This window comes from Dermacentor variabilis, chromosome 8, assembly GCF_050947875.1.
Source record: "Dermacentor variabilis isolate Ectoservices chromosome 8, ASM5094787v1, whole genome shotgun sequence".
NCBI lineage: Eukaryota > Metazoa > Arthropoda > Arachnida > Ixodida > Ixodidae > Dermacentor > Dermacentor variabilis.
In genome coordinates, this window is record NC_134575.1 from 30138650 (window position 1) to 30163208 (window position 24559).

Genomic DNA, 24559 nt, shown 5'->3' on the forward strand with positions numbered 1-24559 from the left:
AGCTCGAGACATAATGGCGGTTCAGTGGAAGCACGTACGTTCGGTATTGCACAAAACCCTGAACACACAAACCGTCATGTGATTCTCTGAAACGGGTTGGTCTCTAATGCGAAAACATTACGCGCCTATTCCGCCAAATATTGTGGTAGATGCCGGCGTGACCGAACGATGGTATCCAAAATGGCGGACGGAGCAAAGAGTAAAAACGCGTCAAAGAAAAAGAAATGTACGGATTGACGTAAAATTTCTAGGGAGGCTCTTGAAAACAATTCGGTACATTTGGGCCTGTGTGGGTAGCGGAACCGTGCCTCCTGGGTTCGAGACGAGCACGCTTCCGCGACACCGCCTACGCTGCACGGTTGTAGTTGACTAAAGTTGTGCCTAGGGTGTGTGTAACTGCACACGTCATACCGCATCTGGCTGCGACAAGAGTGGATCAAGGTGGATTAAAGTTGGTACCAATTAGAACAAGGTGAATTAAGGTTCGTACAAATTAGAGCAAGGTGAATTAAGGTGGATTAGGCTTGGTACAAGTTGGAGCAATGTAGATTAAGGTAGCTTAATGGCGGATTGAGGTAGGCTTGCGAAGGACACGTGACAACGCATGGTGTCATGCGCCATGCACGTAACCAATTAATGCGAGAAGTCGTTATGCTTTCGCATTCAAATCACGCAAGAATACTGGAAATTATTGTCTATTTTGTTTTGTCTATTCCCTCACTTTAAAGGACTTCTCGCAAGTATGGCGTAATTTTGGGTACGCGTGCAGCTTTCAATGCGCTTTATCGGGATGTATGGTGGCGTCAATAATTATTTTGCTCGATAACTGGTGTAAAAGAAACACACGCGCGCTAAGCGGACGGCCGCACGCGGGCATTGGGCATGTGACGTAGGTAAATTTGATTTATATGGCAAAGACTTTTGTTAGCTGTCTCACTAAATTTCATGGAGGTCGGCGGTGCGTTGCTAGCGGGGCTTAAACTCACCTCCATTGCCAAGGCGCCCATTTAAAGGGTCCGTGCTGTCGCACAATCATGTTTCGGGGCGTATTGTTCGCTAAACACCAACCATGCTTCACCTCAAAAGCCCTTTGCAGCAGTGCCGGTCTGCTTATGGCCATAGGAAGGTCGAATGCAGCTCGAGGCTTGTTCATCCACGACACCTCGTCAGCTCGGCCACTGATGAATTCGCGGAAAAACGACATGCACACGCGAAGGTCCTACGGTGTGACGTATCTCTGTAACACAGTACGTAACGACTAAAAAAATGAAAACGAACTAAAATCCTGTCATTGTTCGGGCAGTTATGCCCTGAACTATATCCCCTTGCGGAAGGATATTGCCTGCGTACGCCTCATACCTTCGGCAGGGCTGCAAACGACTAGTGAGATGGAGCGTAGCTCGAGAACAACAGGCTTTCGGGTAAGATATTGGGGCGTCTGACTATATGGAGTGCTTGCGCAGGGCGGACTGATTTCCCACCACCCTCTCCGCCTGCAGTGGCTGCCAGGAGATCAGTTCTGGTGGCAGTTGTCTTCAGCACTCTCTCCGCTGGAGACAATATTATGCGGATCCCACGCAGTGTGGGAATCGACGTAAGCGAACCTTTCTGTGCTGTTTGCTTTGATTTACGATAATTAGCGGTGGCGTTGACAGCAAATGTTTAATTTCTTCAGCGTTTAGTCTAATACGACCGTGGTTAGTTGACGTTAAACGTTACCTTGGGCTCACCACTGCTGTTTGTCTACCTAGTACACAAAACACACAGCGATGACGTGTTTTCCTGAGGCGCTGTTGTGCGCCATTCTTCACAGCCTCCGAGAAGGTTAGCATTCTCCTTGCCTCACACAGCACATCACATCGTTGCGGAAGTGCGATATTTTTATTAAAGTATGCGTTCTACGCGTCAGGACCACAATCGGATTATGAGACATGCCTTGGTGGCGGACTCCAGGTAAATTTTTACCACACGGGGTTCCTTAGCGTGGACCTCAATCTAAGTACACACGCGTTCTTGCATTTCGATCCCGTCGAAATGCGGCTGCCGCGGTAGGGCTCGAACCCGCGACCTCAAGCAAAGCGACAGCCGCAGTGCTACCGAAGCGGGCACAGAAGGGTTGATTTGTCGTGCCACCACTTCCGTAGTGTCGCCTAAAGATGCTACGGCACTTTACTCGCGCTTTGCGTCTGCACGCATTGCGCGAACCGTCCACTGGCCAAATTTGCGTGGTGTTTAAACATACCGTACCCTACCTCGAACTTCAGTTTATCAAGTTTTTGCGCAACCGATGTCGTTACTCGCAGTAGCGTTTACTGGTCGTGATTACGTGGCCTTCTCCCTTTCCCGCCCTGGCCCAATGTACCCAAACTGTGGACGAAGAGTGACAAGGCTATTACTCACTCTTTTCTTGGCTGCGTCGGTTCTACCCATTCTCTGTGTCCTCTCCCTACCTCCTCTCTACCACTCTATTCACAACCTCCGCCGCTCTGGATTGTTGCACGTTATGAAAGACAAAATTAGCATCCACCCGAATTGTATCACGAATCTACAAAGGAAACCCATACAGATTTCTCAGAACCAAAGCCTCGCAGCTGAAGAAAAATTTGTCCAGGTCCGGCATGAATTTTTCTTCAACGGCAAGGCTTCCTCTCCGAGAAATCCGTATGGGTTTCCTCTGTAGCTTCGTGCTACAATTCGGGTGGTAGCCAAGTTTTCTCTTTCATGTACTGTGCTACACCTTTCATGCTTCCGCATAACTCAATTGCTGTTGCCCGTTAGTAGAAAGGTAAGCGCTGCAGTTTCTGGAATGCTTTTACGGGGATCACTAATAGTTACTGCTGTCAAGAAGGTATTCTGGCGACGCACAGGGAGCTCCAGAGGGGGGTGTGCACATGTGACATGATCGAATGCTCCAAACGAGTTTCTCGCGTCGCCTTTCCTCTTTTCCAGTCTCGTGGCACTAGCATGCTTCGTGATTCGGGTATTTTATCTGCTTGTTTTAGGCTTCCTAGCGGATTTGTTTGTTCATTTAGCAGTTTTTTTTCCCGTTTAATTCCACGCTATGAAGCACACCTGAAGCGACGTGCAAGACAGCAGCAGTAGCAGTAGCAGTGGGAAAGTCGAAGGATGAGGCAAAGAAAGCTTCGCTTTAATAAATTTGTGACAAATCAACTTATATGTATATAAAGATATAAGAACTACCGCTACAAACGATCTGGCTAACGACACTCTTTTCTGCGGAATTAAGCAACAACGAACACTACCTAAATAATTTTTGTTCCAACAAAAATACGCCTGCAAGCTTATCATACAGAAATATAATAGCGTCCCAGATACGCTCGGCTTTTCGCTTGTTGTTACAATCATCGTCGATAGTTCCTGCACAACATTATTTTTGTCTTTAGCAGCTGCGCGTACTTCTTCGGGCAGATTTATCTTTTTCGGAGGATTTTAATAAACAATGCAGATTCCCATGTGGGTCTCAAGTTCTTTATGTGAGGCAGGGTGCGCGAAGTTGAGGAGCCTCATATAGAACAGCTGTGGAACTGCCCGCGCAGCGTCAGTCCGCCGTATCACGGATTGTGCTCAACGCAATTCTCTATCCTCACACATTAGGTAGTATAAATGCAGTGAAAGTAGGCCAAAACATGTTCACTTTTGGTCAACATGTGCGTGCGTCTGGGTAAGTACACATTGAACATGCTTCTTTTGCGATGTGAGAGTGCGGTGAAAAGCAGAGCATGTTTAGGTAGAATTCTTCATGTAGTTATTCCCGTTGACCTCAGGTCGTGTTTGATAACCGGCCTTCACTTTAGTGTTATTACCACCCATAACGATAGCAGACAGCGCTATTGGCAGACGGGGTGGAGTACAGGTTTGCATCCGGGTTCCATGTAAAATTCATCAGCATTGTTTAGTTTTTATTGCGACAGCAATTATATGGGCACTCAAGGCGCATTAGTGCCATCGCTATGGCGTTCCGTATAAAGCCCAAGAGCAATAAAATTGTCGCTGCGCGTATGTGCGAGTGAAAACGCGCGAGGGTGAGCCGGTGATCGCGGCTCCATCTCGCGCACGCAAGCGAGAAAAGCGGAGAGAAAGCGCACCGTCATCCCTCATGCGCAAGGCTCAGAGGGGACGTTAGGTAAGGGGGTGCGGGGCGCGTTCTACTCCGGTCCGCCCGAAGGTCAAACGCAGCGCGAAGGTCATTTCGCTCACTCCTGCTGCCGCGTTTCCTAACTCGAGTGTTTTGACAGGGAGTTTCCGTCCTCATCGAGTGAGATGTGTTCATGTTCGCTTGTGTGCACGTGACACCGTGCTTGTTAATTTAGTTAGTCTGCCCACGCTTACAAGTTTATACGGCCGATCATACTACTATCTTTATTTCCTATAGCTATTTGTCCACTAATTTGCAATCGCAATCGGTGCTCCGCTTTTCCGGCGAAACTGCAACAATGTTGTTGATCCGTTGCTGCCTGCAGTTTGGCCGAGATGTAATTGAACAATATTGGTTAAACTGTATACATGTACGCAACATCTCACGATAGCGGTCGTCAAGAGCTCTAGTGGTTAGCGGTCCTTGTCAGGTTGTACTCACAGACTTCCGTACCATTACCCTAGCGACCGTCTACATAAAATAATGGATACAATTTTTGATGTTATAATTCCAAAGCGGGCCTCTAGACATTCCATTGCTATCACTGAAAGATATCTGCACACTATGTACACTACGTTTATATATATTCCTCTAAAGAAAACATTGGTTTGTTTTGTTAACGGTGCAAAAGTATTTTTTTTTCTACAGTATAAGAGGGAAGACGGATCGATGAATTTCTTAAGCTTCACTCTTTCTGTTTTACAACGCGTATCTCTTCTTCTATTTTTCTTATCTTACGCCTGCAAGTTGTTATTGTGTTATATCACTGAAGATGTACTTTAGCAGGATTTAACGTGCTCTTTTGGCCGCGTTCATTCCTCGTGGTCAGTTCTTGACATCACATTTAGTTAAATGTTTACTTTGCAAATGTCCTTTCATTTATTTTTCTTTTTGCCTTACTCGGGTACCAACGTAAAAAACGAACTGTATGTAAAGTGCAACTAACGCTTTATACCACATGACGGCACTTCTATACTTACGCAGATGGGGCAATTCGCATACACGTTTTGAATTCATGGAGGCATAACTTTTCCACTGCTCCTCCCCCCCTTTTTTTGTCCTTGCACGTTCCATAATTTCATAAAATTCCTGAAACATAGTTTAAGATAAAGTCACGATGCTAACAACATCATTATTCATTAGTTTCTTTAGAGAAGACTTGCACGAGGATTTTTAGAAGTTCCTCATTGACAAATCTGTTTACGGGTGCGTGTCCCTTTTTTTCTCTCGAACCCCCCTCGCAGCGCAAGCCAAATGAGCGTAGGAAGAGGCACTTACGAAACTGCTTTCTCCCGTTCAGCGCACTGCGGTGAAACCCGACGCACGGTGGGAATCCTTTTGCATTATTTCGTGATTGTTCCCGCTTACCTGTAAGAGAAAGAAACGAAATGAAGCATTATTACTGCACACGCCGCCTGAGCACTTGCGCACGCCCTAGCGGCGACTCGTTTTCAACTACTTTTAGAGCCTAGCATTTGCTGCAAGAATCGGACCCTCTCGGGTAGCGTCTCGTCAATACCTGCGGAAACGCAGGGCGCGCGCTCTGCCGCGATGTTGCGAGTGGTGCCCTTGTCGCTGCTTTTGATGCAAAATCATCGAAAGACCCAATGAGCGAAACACACCCGACCGCCGTCTGTAGCAGCGAAGCGGCACCTAAATTCCCATTGGCTGCGACGCCATGTCACGTGCACGCCTCGACGGACCAGAGCGGGCGAACGTGTCCGTCTGCTGGCGCGCCAGGCATTGCGCGAGATGAGAGGGCACCGTAGCGAAGTCACGTGACCCTCGCTATCGGAAGCCTGTGTTATCCGCGCGTTCAGCGTCCGCGCAGCCTCTCGCTTGCATTCTAACTTCGCCTCGGTACTCGCTATAAAAAATAATGTTAAGAATGGTAAGAAATAATGATTGCATTCGCATTCAAAACTCACAGGAAGTGCTTACGTGTAGTCAAATTTCGAATTAATTCGGGATCAATAACATGAAATGTTTGAATAGACTACGAGTCGTCTAGCTGCAGCGCTCACTGGGCGGGGCAACTAAAGAAGAATGAAATGATTCAAAGGGTTCATTCCGAACCCCGACTGCGAGAACAGTTCAAAATAAGATTTCTGAATTTATAACTTCATGCGTAAGATTCTGCCATATATTAGTTGTTTTCGCGCACCGATTTTTTCATGAAGCCCGTATATATTGCAACTATGCGCTTTACAGGTTTAATGTAAGGTCTGGCCAAGTATTTTTTTCGTGGTAGCGCCCTTTTGAAAGAGAGGTTGTATTGAATTTTTATTTAGTGTAATCAGCAAACGTAGACAACATACTTATTACACTACATATTCCATGAGTTTCACTCTCACTAATGAGAGCCTGCGCGGAATGAGTGTCTCTGGGCGTCGGGTTTGTCATCGTTGGAGTTTGTTGCTAATGCTTCTAATAACACGTAATCTCTTTTTACATAAGTACCACTAACTCTGTGTAACATCTTTGTTCTTCAAAGGAGCGACTACGCAAGTGGGACATATTTTCCAAAAGTGTTCCGTTTATTTAGTCAAAATTACCGAGAACAATGTTGAGAGCGTGGTATACGATTGGAACATATTGTTTGAAACAAGAATGAAATGCCTACAACAAATAATTAGGGGCACAGGCTCCCTATTGTGACAAACCTGCGATCTTGCAGGTTTGTCGTTCAAGTGTGAGAGGAAAGCACAGTGCAGGCAACACGAAGCGGCATCCTTATTTCCTTGCAGTAGTTTATACTACTGAACGCGAATTAGTGTATTCCTACAGCAGGATACTGTTTCAATGCATTATCTGGACTCAATGTCGAATGCAAATATGAAGTCGGGAACATTTTCTAGCGAGTCCATTCTCTACAACATGCAGTGTGCTTGGCAATAATGAAATCTAAAAAGAATGGCATATTGAGGAGATAATGAACACGCCAGGTTTCTCAGCGTCTACAGGTGTTCTGTCGACAGTACTTCAGGCAAATTGTGCCTTAATGCATACAGGCGCCATGGTTCAGTTGGCCACCCACCCCCTTTCCGAAGTTCAAATTGTGGAAAACAAAACAAAAATTGTATTCAGTGGGGACGCGCTACATCGACGGAAGCCAAATGAGGACAAATAAGCAGTGAAACTTACTCTCTTCTGTTTCCGGAAGGCAACTCAGGGTAAGTTTTACGTCTGTTTGAGGTCTGTTTTTATTACCCACTGGCACTTTTATACATGCGAGAAATGCTGTTTTTGTTATTAAAATGCCGCACTTACGTGCTGAACCCGGCTTCTTTGTGTATGTGGAGCGAGTAACCTCTCTCTGCTTTCTGGTGCAAGGACAGCTCTTCTTTGCATAAACACCGAGGAGGATGTAACATCGTCTGTTCGGTTGACATGCAAGCATAACGTACCAGATCTTCATTGTAATCGAACAATCGCAACGAGCTTCACGATTGTTGTTTTCGTCACTTGCAATGACACAAACATTAAGATTAAATTAATGTGATTATCACTGAGCCTAAGGGCAGTTATAACATAAAACCACTTCCGTACAGTTCCAGTTGCGCCCTACTTTGGATTCAGGATGAGTATTTTTTTTTTTTTTTTGTAATCGCTTCAGAGTGAATTTTGAAAAGAAATGAAGCCAACGTGCAATACTACTGAGAAGGGATGTCATGAGAGTATATCACCTCTGATTCCAAAGCAAGGCACAAAATATTTTAGAAGCCTCTAAACTGAGCGTCAGTTCAGTGTGAATAAAATATTTGGAGAACGCTACAGTTTCGCCTTTAAGAGTGGAACGCGACAACATTAAAAGATCCCTGACTGCTTCTCACACTTCCCGGCAACAGCAGCTTATGTAACCGTAACGTTTACCGGGAAACGCTGGCGGCGAACGTTATGCACGAAGGCGAGCTTTCTGGTCGAAACGCGGCGGTCTTGCGTCGGCCGCGAAGTGCGGAGGCGAGCGCCATCTGGACGCCTTGCATAGAACCGAGCGCGCCTCTCATGAATGGTAGAAACGCTGGCGAAGGGGTTGGCGCGGGAGCTTCCACGTAACAGAATTATGTTTTCTCGTATATTCAAATTACTTCAAATTCTATATTCAAATTCAATTCAATCCGACCTTATCATGTCTGTAGGTTGTGTGCAAATCGTACTTCGCGACTTTTCTGACCCATTTTACTTTGAGAAGTTCACTTAATTCAGTAACTTGTTTGCGCTCCACGGATCGCCTGCATGGTTGGTGATGCGTGGTTAGGAAGGGTTTTACGCGAAAGTACGCTCGGCGCGGGACGCCGACGCCGGATTTTCTGCGACGCGGGGGGCCTTAACGCTACCGCGCTGGTAAGGCGGAATGGCCGGTTTCGCCCCAAGGGCGTAGCCCGCGTAAAAGCAACAGCATCGTTTAGCGTCGCGCTGGAAGCGCGTCTCACAGCGCTGACGAGATTGTGGAGTGTGCCGGCGTCCTTGCGGGCGTCGTATGTCCACGATGCCCGAGATAAGACCAAAGCAATATCGTGAGGAGGTGGTCGGCGTCCAAAGAAAAATAAGGAAAGGTTGCATACTTTAGCTTCACGCTCACAACAGTGTTGTAAGCGCGCAACTGTTCAGCTGGAACGCTAACGTATACGCTCGCACCGCACTCATGACAACAGGGAAAGCCAGCACTCTGCCCTGGCTTCGGCCCATGAGATTGAGCAGAGCGTCACGTGTTGTCCTCTTGGTTTGGTCGCTTTTAAACTCAAAAGCACTTCACGCCCGTCGAGTGCTTGCAATTCCCCACGCTATTGACAGAATCGTCAACAGCAGGACAGCACGACGGCGCCAATGGTGACGGTGCACAAAAGCGCCTCGAGCGTCCATATAATTGCCATCGCACTAAAATGGAAACTGCCTCACGTGGTGGCGCGGTTGCACTATAGCCATAGGTACTACTATTTTTGATGCGACCAAGAAAGAAACGTCTAACATTGTTGTCCTGCCCTGAAGTCTCGAATTGAAAGCTAACGTTTGAATCGCAACGTGTCATGCAGCTTTGATGAATTTCTGCAAATCGAAATTCAAAGCGTAGAAGTTGTAACCATGTCATCACACTCGTGCATAGTAGGTTAATGAAATGATGCGTATGCGACCTCTAAAAGATTATGTAAAAGCAATAAAAAAACAATGTTTCTATAGGAACAGTGTGTTCAATGGCACAGCGAACAATTGCCGCATACATATGCATAGTCCAACGTATGATACTTCGCTAATGAAATTGGAAGGGCAACTTCAAAGCTGCAATACTTTTAACGCCGAAGTTCCTACATAAAGTGGTCGTAGATCACATAAACAGTAAATCTGATACGAATCTGAAAAATATAAAAATATAAACGGTCGCAAGATAAGGAAAATATTTGAAATTCGAAATTTTATCGCGCATCAGCTCGCAATGTGATGATAAATAAAGAGCACGTCTTCACTTGTGGTCTAAGAAATAAAGCACACACTTAACATATATATACAGTCAGCTTTAAAAAATAAGACAGTCAAACAGACAAAGAAAAAAAGAAATGCATAAAGCAACTGACCCGGAATCTATGTCACTGCAAGATCTCTGCTTGCAAACAAGGATAAGAAGAATATTATTCGCTCACGGTCATAAAGAAACTGCGGCCGTTGTAAAGAGCCTCATAAGCTGACCAAATTTACGGCAAAGCTATGGCTTTGCACTTCACTGAGATGAACAGACGTAGACTACAGCCGCAGTAGTCGAGGTTAACTTATTGGCCCCAGCAGGCCGTACATAACATGGGTAGCCGGCCAGTCTCCCGCTGCGTGCGCTAAAAATAATAATAATAATAATAAAAAGCAATGGTGAAATCTACGACGCAAAAGCTGAAGCTATCTTTTTTTTCCCGGAAAGGAATGACGAGATGTGTGAAAGGCTCTAGAATACTACTGCACAGAGACATTGATTAAATCAGGCTACGGAATGCGTTTCTCCTGGTGTATTTCTTTTTTCGTGAAGGACGCAACAAACGCCCTGCTTTATTGGACAGGGTAATAAAAGACATCGGCACAGTCTGAGCCAACCTTAAAGAAATACGACGAGAACGAGACCGGCGACGATGACTGGGCCAAATTTCCTTTCTTTCCTTTTTTTGCTTCATTGCTTAGATTTTTTTTTTGTGCGGCAAAGGGAAGTTTAGGGAAGAGGCGTCTGTTGAGCGAAGTTAAGGCGACCACAACGACACTGGGTTTTTCCGCCTGGGTCCAAACATGCAGGCGTGAGCCAAAATATTGAATGACATCGTCTGGTTTGCAGACGATCGAGCAGACGACGATGAGTGTGGCTGCCTGCTGTACATGATGATTACCCTTGCCCCGGAACTCATCTGCGCTGATGTGTTTGGGAAGTGCAAGGAAACGTTAAGGTGACGAAATATTTGTAAAAATGGTTAAACTACACTTCCGGGGTGATTGAGGCAGTGCCGTTTCTTTTACAGGATCTGGACAAAGATGGTTCACTTGAACAAGGGCTCTCCGTATGACTGGAGAATTGTAAATGCAGTGGGTTGATTCACGTAGCAGACTTATATTCGGGAAAGAGTAAAAAAAACATTATACAGGAAACGAAGGTGACCTTATCCATGGTATGTTTTGTATGTTTAGCGGGGCACATGCACCAACAGAAGGTGCGATGAGAAAATATAATTACTTTAATTTCTAGCAGAAGTAGGTAGCAGAAACGATCATAGAAAGAGAAAAACAGGGCTTTGCGGTATGAAAACAAGTGTAAAAGAGCTTCTGACAAAAAACACGAAAAGAAAACCAAGATGATACGATAGACGCAAATGTTTTCGCGCTAAATATTCAATGCCAATCAGAAACGTAAAACAAAAGCGCAAGGTTTTGTTCACGCCTGCGCCATCGGATAGATCAACATCGGCACTCCATACATCCACAAGCAGTCACTGATTCCCTTTGCGAGCCGGGTTCTTACTTGAGGTAAATGACGACGCAATCATTATGGCGGTGGCCATGCGAAATTACTCGGTGAGACACTCTTATCATTGATTTAATATTCGTGTGTCTGCCTCACAAATGTTTTGTTCTGTTCAGCACACGATATTCAACTCAGCGTCGTGTAAAAGTCGAAAATAACTTAGCAAATCTGGCAGGTGCGTTGAAATGCCAAGACACACAATAAGCCTTCGCCTGATTTCCGCTCAAAGCTCGCAGGGAGGCCGAGAGTTGAAAATAAACCGGCCGTGTCGCAGAGTAGCCGATTTATAGCCAATTTTTTTTTTCGTATATTACTTGCCTATTTCGTTAGCACTAATGTCAAGTCCATGGTGACATCACTGTAATAGACGCTAATTTTGGGGTAACATGGGGATTTGTGGCACAGTATATCACCCTTACAGTGAAAACAAGTTTCACTATATTAGTAATAGATGGCGCCACTATTCCGATGAAGCGTAACTAGCGGGACAGGATAGATGCAGGAGTTTAGAGAAAGGAAAAATAAACGTTTAGGAGTGTATAGAAAAATGCTAGACTCATAAACGTATCTAACATATAGGATTAAATCAAGCAGGCTGACTCATTTTCACCGCCCCGTTTTAAAGGGGATGCCAATAAACCATCATCATCGCCGTCAGGAAGCTCGAGATTGCTTAGTGCCGCCGATGACGAAGACGCGGCTCTTGCTTTACTTTGAACGAAACTTGCATGTAAGGCTTGGCATAGTGGCATTGAAGTGAACCTAGATAGCTAAATGGTGCGCGGTTTGAATTTGGGGCATATATCAGTGAACGGTACAGCTGAAAGTCTCTTGTTAGCCTGATGCACCTATCGATGCAACACTCTGTATAGTAGTGTTGCTCTCTCTCTATCGAGCGGATTTATTTGTAAATGTTAGCATTTTTTTCCTGAAGTTTGCATCTGCTTCTCATAGGACGTCCCTTACTTGGCAGCTTTGTTCCTCTATAAAGTGCTGCGCTTTCATTTTCAGGGTCTGTTATCGCTCCCTCATTGCTTTCGTTTTCTTTCTTTTTTCTGTTTGGCAGCCATTGTTTTATTGCCGTCTGCTCCATACTTTCGCCGTGGTCGTTGCGTTTATGCTTTCTGCCGCCACACCTCGTATCTATCAGTGATGCAATGCTGACACACATTGCCTCCCTGCCTGTCAATATTCCCGGCTCCTAGTCTAGGAATAGGGTGTTATTTCCTTGTTTATTTTATCCCATCTTCCGCCGCTGACACTGTGCTCACTGCTCGTACGGACCGCCTGCTCTTCTTCTGCCCCGGAGAGCGATTCTGCACTGTTCGCTTCGTCGATTTCCCCGGCGTCGTATTAATACGCCAGCAACCACGCAAGACCACCAGCCGCTCTCCACGGTATAACAAACACAAGACGAAGAAGTAAAAATCTTTCTTAGCCCCTGCCCATATCTTACCTTTTAATTGTCTTATTACTTTTCTTTTTTCTTTCCTACTCCACCGCTCGCACTTCTGCCCCAGGACCAAATGTTCGGCTCCGCTGATGCGTTCTGACCCAGTCACTCACACTCACCCGTGTCAGCGATTTGACCGTCATCCGATCTTACTCTTCTTCACGCTTGTTTCGATCGCAAGTCATTTGGCCATACGGGGCTTCGTGTCTTTCTGAAGTTTTGTGCGTAGCGCTTGCCATTATTGCTTCAGTCGACCCTATCGCGTGCAAGTGGAGTACGCTAGCTGCCGGCAATTGACACGCAACGTTCTGGTTCATCAATGCTTTCCTTAAGCACTTGTCATGCACTTGTGCCAGTGCCTTACGTCTTCCATTTTCTTTGTCCTGTCCGCCCTTCGTATAGTTGCAAACGTGATGTAACATACGCGACGTTCTCCAGCTGTCCACTTTCCTAACTAATTTTTTTTTTTTATTGGGATACCTACGTTGGCCCAGTGGGCATTACAATGAGGCGGTTAGTTGAGCATTTATGTATAAGATGTTGCGCAGTGATACGGCAAAAAATGTCCAAAGCAATATGTATGCGGGAATCATTATAACTAGAATTTACAGAGTGAAATAAAAAACAACCTAAATATACGCGGAATTGTACAAACGAGGGGTAACTACGGTTTAAACGGGATTACGTAGGGCTAAAGAAAATTCGTCGTTGCCGACAACTTCAATGACGTCAAGGGGTTCTCAAAAGATAGAGCGCCAACTGTGACATCCCACTAAGAAGGAAGAAAGACATGCCAATGCGCTACTTGCAACAGTTTTTTGAACCAGATTAAGAAGAGAGGGCACACCTGTGTCAACACCCCGTCTCTGAATATTTACACAAATGAAAGCATGATATTAGATAAGCTTTAGATTTTGATTAATTGTGATACCCTTCATATACATCTTCAGTGTTCCTCTTTTTTCTTCCCCCTCTGCCCATGGAAAAATAACCAGCCGCCTTTGATTTCAATAAACAGTTGCAAGTAGAGCCTTGTCCTGTCTTTGTTCCTTCTTAGTGCGCTATCACTGTTGGCGCTTCATCTTTTGAAAGCTAGGCACTAAATAGCCCCACAACGTATTTTACGTCAAGAGGAATTCGATTACAATCGCTGATGGTGCGGGGAAACAAGAGTTCTTGGAAGAAAGCGTACGATATTTATTTATTTCAAAATACTGCAGGCCAATGCTTGGCCCAAACAGGAGTGAAATCATACCTTCGTATACACTGAAAAAAATAAAAACGTGCAGTTTTAGCAGCACACAGATGCAAAATACACAAAAAAGATACATAAAGTACATACATACACGTTTATTGATGTTTTTTTCGTACAAACGTGATCAAGGCGCTGTGACATGTATGTCGGTGGTTTATATATGGTAGGCGGCCTCAAATATATAGCGCTGTGCGACTTTAGTGCATGTAACCTTGAAAGGAAATACGAGAAAAAGTTCGAGAAGCAAGTGGAGGGCAGCTTAGGGAATTCTTAATGTTCAAATCGTTCAACTCTCGCTGCTATTTCGTCGCATTCAGCGACGAGACCATCGTCTTCATTATTATCATCAACCCGGTAAAATTTGTGCTGCTCGAAACAGGAACGAACAAGGACGTAGACAGTAGAACATTCACTGTAGTCCCTTACGACCTATTTTATTGAAAACTGAACACTGATCTGCAACCGAAGCAGTCAAATGCAACAGCACCATAACCAACTGATAAGCGAAACGTGGCAAATAGCGACAACGTTACGATGACGTATCGCACGAATGATGACCCATCATTACACGTTCAACTTCGTGATGGGATAGCGCAACACCCTCATTAATTGTTAAGGTATCCGATTTCATTAATTTAAGGAGATGCTGATGCTAAACTGACTGTTTTTTTTTCAATCTTTTATTGGGAAACGCTTTTATTACTTGTTGTGTTATTCGTCATGGTAGCGTGACGTAAAAGCTTTGTCAACATCAGTGTTTCAGTCCCTTATCACTTCTTTTGCGTGATCACCCTATGTATATGTGCATTGAAGGACAGAAGCCTCTCGAATACATTTCGACTAACCTATGTCGTGCGTCGGCTGACTCTAAAATATCCCTGTGCGCTTTTTTATGTAGTCAATCCCGTCATGCCTTTGCACTGTGGATTATGTACTCTAAGGAAACCGATTGTTATAAAACCGATTGTGTTATCAAAAGACCACAGGTTATCTTTTTTGTGCATTAGAGCACTTTCCCCACTCCTCGCTCTTCCTAATCAATTAGAATATCGGTTTGCATATTTTCCGGCGAATTAATACCTTCTTTTTGACTTGTTGGCAGGCAAGTTGCTTCTAGATAACGGTGCAGGTTTACCACAGGCGCCCACAGACCATAAATGAGACTAGGAGGCGACACAAACGTTCAATTCTAGGGAGCGAAAACGACACATGCCAGTCACATGAACTAATTACGGCAAACAATTCCATCACATAGGAAATAACCTCCCTTCTCAATAAACTCTCGACATAAATTTGCAACTTTAGTGTGAAACCGCAACTCTTTAAGAAACAACTAAAAAATATATTATTTACCAGCATGTCGATGTTCAATTGGTCTAGTTAAGCTATGTGAAGCATTTTTTTTTTCTTTATAGCGCACGTGAAAATATTCATTTAGAAAGATCGCACTTGCCATGCGTGTCTTTTAGGTCAGGTTTGTGAAACTGAATGATTGCACTGTACGCAGGTGAGCTGATTTGCATTAGCATTATTGTGAGGTGTCGTTGTTTTTTTCTTCATTATTTTTCCGTCCCTTAAGGTAAAGCCACTTGTAACTAAAGTACGTTTCTAATCATTTTTATTTTTTACTTTCATTCATGTTACTTCTAATCTACGGGAAAAAAAAAGGTAACTGCTACTCGCTGCGATGGTATCACTGTGTATTTGAAATGCTATAATGTTGTATAACCGGTATTGAGGCTCCTGTCAGGTGTTGCTGTGCCTTAAGCTTCTTTACCTTTCTTGGTATACTTAAAGAAAAATAAAGCATCTGAATCTGAACTTATTGGGTGCTTGCGGTTACAGAAAAAAAAAAAAAAAGCTGTTCTCATAACGTGGCGACTACGTGCACGAGGTTGTTGTATTTCTTGCTTTACTTTAGTTTGCCCAAGTTAGGAAATATACACCGTGGGCTTGCGCAAATAACAGTAATTGAAAGTCAGAACGCTTTTTTTTATCGCCTGCTTTTCTTTTCCATTGTCTGTTCAGGCTGCTCCATGGCTGCACCATGGTGCACGTTTCATGGTGCTCCATGAAACGCCTTTTATGCCTTTTGTGTCTCATCGTTATTGGCAGGGTATCGGCTTATATTGTTTCAATTTCCAACTGTCATCTGCCCCGAAATCTTAGCACTGGTCGAGTGTACTCATCTGACCAGGTGCATTAATTATCCGAGAGTCACTATAGCTTCTGGGAAACCTACCACACAATAGCACGAGCCGTTGCCAGCTGTATTCTCTTTTTCCTACAATTTAAATGCCAGGCACAACTTGGCTGCAACTTTTCTGCGCAGTCCACGTTTCGCTCAAAAACTTTGCGGATAACCAATAGTCACAGCTACCAATATACGGTCTGTTTTCCTTCGTGAGCAATATTACAGAACTACCTTGAATGCAATGTCGCACGTGAGGTTACATCCATCCGTTGTCATATTCATCTGAGACGCCCTTGTATAAGTAAATGCACTAAGCAAAGAAGATAAATTAGAAACATTGGGGGAATATGAAGCAACGGGGCTAACGTTACGAAGAAGTTATTGTTTATTGTTATTGGTCGGTGCCGCTGCGCCGTTTGCAGTTCACTTTACGTGTAGATTGACTGACCTGCTAGGTTTCGCCGCTAGCTTCAGCTTCAGATTATTGCACATAATAAGCTTGCAAATGTTAATTACGCTTATACACAGGGGAGTCCCAGATTCGATCAACAGACTGCAGAACAGACGTTTGCCCTGCCATGTTTTCCACGGTATCTCCAAATTAATGACTAATATATAATATGAATTTCCGTATCAGTTCACGTTAACGTATTAATTTGACAAATTCCTGCGTTTTCTTAGTTTTTGTTTGTTTGTTTCTGCCGTGGAGCTAGTCTCTCGAGTGGAATATCTTAAAAAGCTGCAGCACCAACAACACGTCCGCCTTGTGGTAAAGGTGTTGCAAAGTGGCCTATCCGCCATTATTGTCTTTTTGTGGCCATAACAAACACGGTGAACAAGACCATAGTTTCTTTCGCAGTTCCCATATTTATTTTGCTCTATTAATTTGATTGGCAATGTTATCTTTGTATGGCGAGTTTATTTAAATTTATGTGGTCTTTAGTTTGTTCTTTCGTATAGTCATCTGCATGCCACAAAACCCAAAAATTTACTTCATTTCAAAAAAAAAAATAATAATGTACATATTCTTGACAAAAACGTGACCATTTCTTCAACTTCTGGCGCCTTTGTCGTTGAACGGTTTGAGGCAACTCGATGCGGATTCAGTGGCGCGTCGACAGGAGCATTCTTCTAAGAAAGGCTTCAACAACAAGGCTGCCACCTAATGACACCACATAACAAGAAACGAGAATGCAAAGACCTGCCGTGTTCTACATAGCCACTGCGACGAACTATCGCAGCGCAATGTACTGTCTCTGAAAAAGAACAATGATAAACAACAACAAAAAGGGAGCTCCCACTCTGCCGTATTGAGCCATATCTTCACTACGAGTGCTTTATGCGGCCAGAGAAACGGCAAGCAAGAGCACCGAGTCGCTTCTGTCTCGCATCCAGGCTTTCCGCTACTTTGATTTGTTTCTTTTTTCCCGCCTTCCAGCCAGCAACAATCTCGCCACCGCGTCAGCAGCATCTGCTTCCCATAATAACGCCTCGAGCTGTAAAGGCGCCATTTATTTGCGTTAACGTTTACGACTTGACGCGCTTCCCGTGAAAGTGTGCTGGTGCCGTGGCTTTGCGAGCACGCGGGAGAAAGGTTAAGCTGTCGGCCACGAGTTCGCGGAAATGCGTGGACCACGTGTTTCCGTGGCTGTTACCCTTTTTATCTTCCTCCTTCTTCTTCACTTGGCTGCTTTCTCTCTCTCTCTCTCTTCCGCAGTTAGGGCCATATGCGCCGTTATAGCTTCAGGCGCGTTGCCTTGCTTGACCGTCGACCAGCGAAGCCGCCCATGGCCTGCGTAAAACCACTACAAGACTCGCAGTTTTTTTTTATTAGCCAATGCCGGCTGACCGTTGTTCTTCCTCTTTTGATTCTGAAAATAGTGGCACACTGACGCCATCGGGCCTGTCCGAAGGTACGGCCGGGATGGCGCTTCTTGTACGTCATGATTTCACCTGGATATCAGCGTCGGGTTTCTAATGTCTCAGTTTCCTTTGTGCCATTCGTGCGTCCATGCAACCTTAGCGCACCTCTCACCTGTAACTATCCTCAAACATTTACCCTCCAGGGAATTGAATAGGTGGCGATCAAAGTGGAGCAACTACGGCGATTTCTTGCAAGGCTTAAATCCGCGTGCAACTAATGATGCTCATCCACCCCCTATTTAATCGCAATACGGGATGTAGAAATAGACAAGAACGCCGAAAAAGTGCCGGGAAAGCAAAATTAAAAAAAAAAATACCAAGCAAGAGACAGGGACGTGGCTTTCAAAAAGGGATATACCGAGAAAGTGATTCTTTGACACTGATAAGTCAGCAGTGTCGAAGTTTACAGAGATTATAGAAGGGCTAAAACCCACTGCGAAGAAACACTACCGTTGCCTTCGAAGACTGATACCGAAGCCTCTTCCGGCCTCAAAAAAAAAATAATAAGTTAAATAAAAAGATATTACATCTTCCTGCCCGGGCCGAACAAGTAATAATGCTATCATGATTAAACTGTCCGTTTTTTTTCCCCTAATTGAAATCAGCACTTTCTTGCGCAAGAGCAGGCAAAAGACTTATGAGTGTCTAGCACGCGTCTGAAAAATGCAATTAACAAGTTCTGAAAATCGCGCTCACCCTCGCTACCTCTTCGTTGTTTCAATAACTTTTTTTTACCAGAAAAAAAAAAAGAAACTCAAGTCCTTAACACATATTGTTTTAGGTAACTTCTATTATATTTACGGCGGATTCGGAACAAGATCCGGACGTACTGAATTTACATTGCCATACTGGGTCTCAGTGCCCTCGCCATAAGTGCAGAGCCTGTCGAAAGGTCAGTGAACCGCGGAAAACAGGATAAGAAGTAGTAACAACCTATAGAAGCAGCGTGAAGGATGACTGCATCTCCCTGCCTTGGGCTATACCTTCTCGCCAACGCTGCTGTGAGCCTGTCAAGCTTAGTTCACTTGTTTTTGTATATTCACCCGCGCTGTCCCTCTCAGCTTTGCTGTCGCCATGAAATACCCAAGGATGCTTCACCATCGTTACGTTAGAGAAAGTATGATGGCGTCCACGCTCCGTCAGAAAAGTTGTACGTCATCAATCACTGCGTGAATGGGCCACCGCCGTTCTCTGGGCTCCCATATCTCTTCCCCGCTAAGGGAACAATTTAGAAAATAACAAAAAAAAGGAAAAAGACGAACGCGACGGCTGGCGCGAATGTTCGAGATAGGGCGTTCAGGTTTTTTTTTTTCTTTTTTTTTTTTCCTTGGTGTGCGGAACGTCCTTGTTCTTTTGTCATCGGTTCTGATGCATCGCCTGTAAGCGTCCCAGTTACGGTCGAGTAATTTCTCTTGCTGAAAGAACCGATGACGAGTCTTAGGATGGAAGTACCACCTCAACATTCTCGCCATATTTTTTTTAGTGCTCGGTGGTTGTGTGTTGACCTCGGGCTCTGGTAATCACGCGTTGAGACTGGCACGACAGTGGAACTAAATATTAAAATCTGTTTGTAGAAAAATTTATTATGACGCCGACGATTATGATCTAGTAACTTTTCAACTCTCTTCATGATAAACACATAACAGGGCCGCACGAAATAACCAGGAGGATGAAAGGGACGCGCACCGGGCGTTCCTTTCATCCTCTTTGTTTCTTTCGCGCTGCCCTGTTACGTGTTCAAGAATGCACAGACTAGCCCAAACAAGAGCTTTACTCTATATAGTTTTCTAATGCTTTCAAGACACTTAGCTTTCGAGACACTTTGCTTTCGCGAAGCGCTGCTGCTCTTTTGGACTCGGCAGTTGTTTGCTGTCCCAATGTGCCCTAAGCTTTGGCATTGCCCGTTGAATCCCGATAGCTCGTTGATTGAGCGAGATTATTTCGGCAATGTGCTTCGACGTGAGACACCTGGGAACAAATGCACGAAGCTTTTGGTTTGTGCGGACCGTTTGCCAATGGCTGGAAGGCTTCGCTGATAAGTCGAACATCATGATTGGTTGATGTACTTGCCCATTGCTCTTGCCAGTAGTTTTAAAGCTTGTTTTCGTGCATGCGGGCTCCACTGTTTATTTATATTTCAACGACGTAATTTGGTTCGTCAATTATTTGATATTTTTAGGAGGTCCATCCGCTAGGTTAGAAATCCTACTTGAAGGCAATTGTACTGTCCTTTCAGTATCTGCATAACCTTATGTAATGCAAGCACTTACATTTATATGAAGCTTGATTTCTTGACAACGAAGTGAGGTCTTCCGCCCCCCCCCCCCCCACACCCTCTTCTTTTACTATAAAGGTTGTCATGATTCTCATGCTATTTACACATTGTGTCTATACTATCATGTTGTAACGGAACAGTAGTTCGGTTCTTTTCTGGCGACAATTTCTCAAATCCGGTTGCACTGGTCAGGTATGTCACTTGCACTTGCAGCCCTTAGGCTCGGTTCAACTTAGGAATAACTGCCAGAGCGGCATCTGGACAAAGAAGCCACAGTCATAGTGGTGGAATTACCGCATTCCTGTGTGGGCATACATTTGGTTAGAAAGCAATGTTTTATGGGCGAAAAAACAGAAGTATAGTCTCTTTGGATTTAGCACCAAAAAGTGAACTAAAAAGAAGCGCAATGGAAAGCAATAAGCGTATCGCACGAGCTGCGGTAATCAGTTTAAGGGACTCTTTCACTGGCGTTTCCTAAGATCCCTGATCTTGTTTTGCGGCCGTTTGTAACTATACGACCCGATTGAACAGATTTTGATGGAGAAATGGCTCGCCGAACAAGAACGCATGACTCTGGAACGTACGGATCCCACGCTTGGCGGCGAGTGAATAAAGTAATATATTAACGACAAGAATAGGATGTCGACAACGGCACGACGTCGGAATGACGACAATGGTAGGACTGCAACGGAATGACGGCGATGAACAGTGTATAAAACCAGAGAAGAAAAAAATACTCTACACATTGACCCGAACTGCTTGTGCCACTGAGGTCCCGTTTTCTGGCATCTTTTACCGAACTCGCCGGGGCAACATAAAACGAAAAAAGCAGTTTTTTTTTCTCAGATACTTGGTGCGCCTTTGAATAATCACGCGTTTAGGATAGTCATTCTTAGCCACCGCCTACGGCTTCAATTATTGCGCAAGCGTACATTTGCGACTTTAGATACGATGTATAAACGATAAGTAATCTGAAAACAACACCATCACAATATTTAGGATCCCAATTTGTTCAACTCGCTTGGTACACAAACTGGCTCAACAAAATCTATCCGTCTGTTTTCCGCCAGTTTCTGATAAGACTTTTTTCTGTTAGCGTGGCGAGCTGTATAAGTTTGGTCTACTCTAATAGGAACGCCCAAATGGTAAAATCTAATGTAAGCTGTACGAGTTCTATAAGATTGTCGTGAAAGGGCCAGTTATACAGCGCGTCATATACGTATAATGAGCTATCATAATCTGGAGAGTTTAACGTCACGTGTCAGCGGCATTACACGACAAAGTATCAGCAGGCCGCTTTCCTTTCGGGTGGAGCCATTTGCGCGCTTGTTGGGAACACAGACCTAATGACACGCGCAATCGGACATCAGGAGCTAGCGACTCGTCTCCTGTAGTGGTAGCTTTGCCGGTGGTGATAGTGGTGGTGGTGGCGATGTTTCTAAAGCGAGAGGATAACCCGAGTTGTCTCGCGCCTGCAATGCTTCCGCGTGAGCGTCTTTTATTTCCGGGTTGCGAGGATTTTCCATTTTCTGTCGACGAATTCGGTCCCCATACGGTTGCGTATGGGTCGGATCTGCGTGACTTCGGGATTAAACGACACGCCCCACCGAAGTGAACATCGAAGCGGCCGCATTAGCAGTTCAGTAAGCCTTTGCGGCAACTGCAGCGACTGGCTATGAGAGCCTGTAGACTTCTTTCGGTGTAGCTTTGCTTTACGAATGTGAAGCATTGGCTGGCTAACAATTGACGATGGAAAAAATGTAGGCCGCCACGAATGACGAACGACCACAGCACAGTGACACGAGGAAAAATAAGCTGCGGGGCTATCGCGAGACGCATTCACATCCGCCAACGTTTCCGCGCGGGATTTTCTCGGTTTCGGTCAGCCATGATCTCCGCGTAATGAGCAGGCTTAGAAGAAGAGCACGCCTATCATGGCGGGAGTGCCACAGGATTACCTTCGCTGGCTGCTTCCTAGGTAGCGCCTTTGGAAAGCCGCTAGCACCGGCATCAACACATACAAATTTATGGCAAAGTGCCTCAATACCCGTAGGCGTCATATTACAAAGAACACCGTAAAGCACTCAGGTTAGCCTTCAAGCGTGTCAAGCATTAGCTTTTCTATTCGTGTGAGAGTTCGAAAGTTTGAAAGTTTGGCACGCAGTTCCCCATCGGTCATTCGCCATGCCAAATAATATTGTTTGTTTGTAAAGCACACCCTCAAAAGAGCGAAGATTCACAGTAGCGTAACATTCTAGATGACAAAGTCGTTGAAACGTGATGCAGATGCTCTATGCATCAAAAAGTTTGTGATTTTTTCGGCGGAATCCCATTGGTGGGCAGGTCGTACGTTTAAAGCATAGAATGGCGCGCGCGCAAATTTTCCGTGGCAAGCGTAGGACAGACGAGCCAATCGGAGAGCGCGAGTCAAGATTTGTGCTAATCAGATACGCAAGCAATTGCATGGGTGGCTCTGCGTTCCGCTTTAGTCTGGCTGAAGTCAGTCGCATGCCGATTCCTTAATTTTATCAAGGTAGTAGTCAACTGTTGTAAGCGTTCTGGCCTTCCTGTCTGTAAAGCGAATACTCCTATCGTTTAAAGAAGTTCTTGCAAAAAAAAAATTGGTATTTAAAAGCACACCACTCATAGCTGTGCTTGAAATATAGCTTGTTAATAAAACAAACGACGAAAGGAGTCCGTCGTGCGTGAGGCACCCTCGTTGTCGCAGTATATATGGATGCCACATTGAAGTCAATTCAATACCTATATGTGAGGGTAGACTGTGGCTTCATATAGGCTCCAAACGATGAGCCACTTAACAGGAAACTTGAGCTCGGGGCCTCCTATATGAATACACGGGAAAGGAAACGTCGTCTGTCTCGGCAAACAGTGCACCACATTTCATAAGGCTTGTTGCATCTAAAAGGACAAGTTAAAATCTAGTTAGCTTGGTAGGGAACTTTTTATTTAGGTCGCCGATTTTCAAATAAAGATTGGAAAAATGACACATTTTGAGAAAACGAAAACATCACGTTTGCGACCCTGCAACTCAGCCATCAAAAAAGATATCACAATCCAGTAAATTGCAACTAGTAGTACGTCTAAAACGGACAAACTTGATATATTATACATGGCTCCCAAATAAACCACTAATATGTCGTAAAACTTTTACGAAACTCTTGTAAGCAATGTAACGCATTCATGTAAGATATAAATTGACATGTCAAATCTGTTCGCTTCGGATGCTGTAACGGATGCACTTTACAAACTTGTGATGTCTGTTCTTGGTGCAGAGCTACGGATTTGCAAACATTATACACCAATTTTTTTAACAATTTTTGAAAGTTCCTTTGCATGGAACTCATTTTTTTTTAAATTCAGGCCCTTAATCGAAATTGCGTTTGCAACAGTACCTTGAATTCACCTTTCTCTACTGCATAAAACAAATTTCATTTCAATCAGCCTATAAGTTACTTCAGAAAAGCGTTTCTGCCCGTTTCTATTGAATAGGCGTATCTATTTTGAATATTGAATATATTGAATGCTGAATATATTGAATATTGAATATATTGAATACGCGTTTCTATTTGAATAGGTGGCATCAGTGTTCGGCCTACGCTAAAGCTCGCTTTCTAGAGCGTCTCAGAGAAGGTGCAGTAATTCGCCCCTGACACGCGGCCCCACATTACTGCATGTTTACATGCACAATTTTCGCTTCCTATTTGCTACGTAGAAAGAGGGTTTTGTATACCTCTACATGTTTGTACGACGAGTAAATATTGGCTCGTAGAAACCTCCACTATTCTCAACTAGTATAATGCCGCCATGGTGTAGCAATTTACCACCAAGCTAGTAGGGTAAGGGCATATCGTCTTCATGCACTAAGCAACGCTTGATGTGCAAATTGTGCCGAAAGTCCCTAACCTACATTTTATAAACCTGGAATGAGCAATTGCCTTCGATAATGAATCTATGCTGCTAGCAGCAGAAGTCTGTTCTACAAGTGATAGGGTCAGAGTGCCGTTATCATGCAGCACGCGTATTACATCTGCGCGCCTGAAGATTCCGGAATTACATCCGTTCCTAGATGGTTCAAAGCACTGCTAGTATGCACAAAATCTAGAATAAAAGCAAGTATCTAAAGAGGGCACTCTTTCCTGGAGTGGGGGGCCGTCGAAACCAATGCGCATAAAACAAAGCATCCTTGCTAACGAAAACTGTAAACGGTGCTTTTGATTTTCTGTTTGTCGAGCTTCACACGATTCTACGACCAGGTCGTTGTTTTTCCAGCACTAATGGCATGCATACCGGATTA

At 44.5% G+C, this 24559-nt stretch overlaps 1 protein-coding gene across 1 annotated transcript in view; it reads right to left on the minus strand.

Annotated features, from left to right (window-relative positions):
• The window catches only part of LOC142589926 (allatostatin-A receptor-like), an 86024-nt gene that overhangs the window by 18201 nt on the left and 43264 nt on the right, over positions 1-24559 (minus strand). The window contains exon 2 of the mRNA XM_075701639.1: positions 5435-5524. The gene's annotated coding sequence lies outside the window, so the exon portion shown is untranslated. The remainder of the gene's footprint in view (positions 1-5434; positions 5525-24559) is intronic.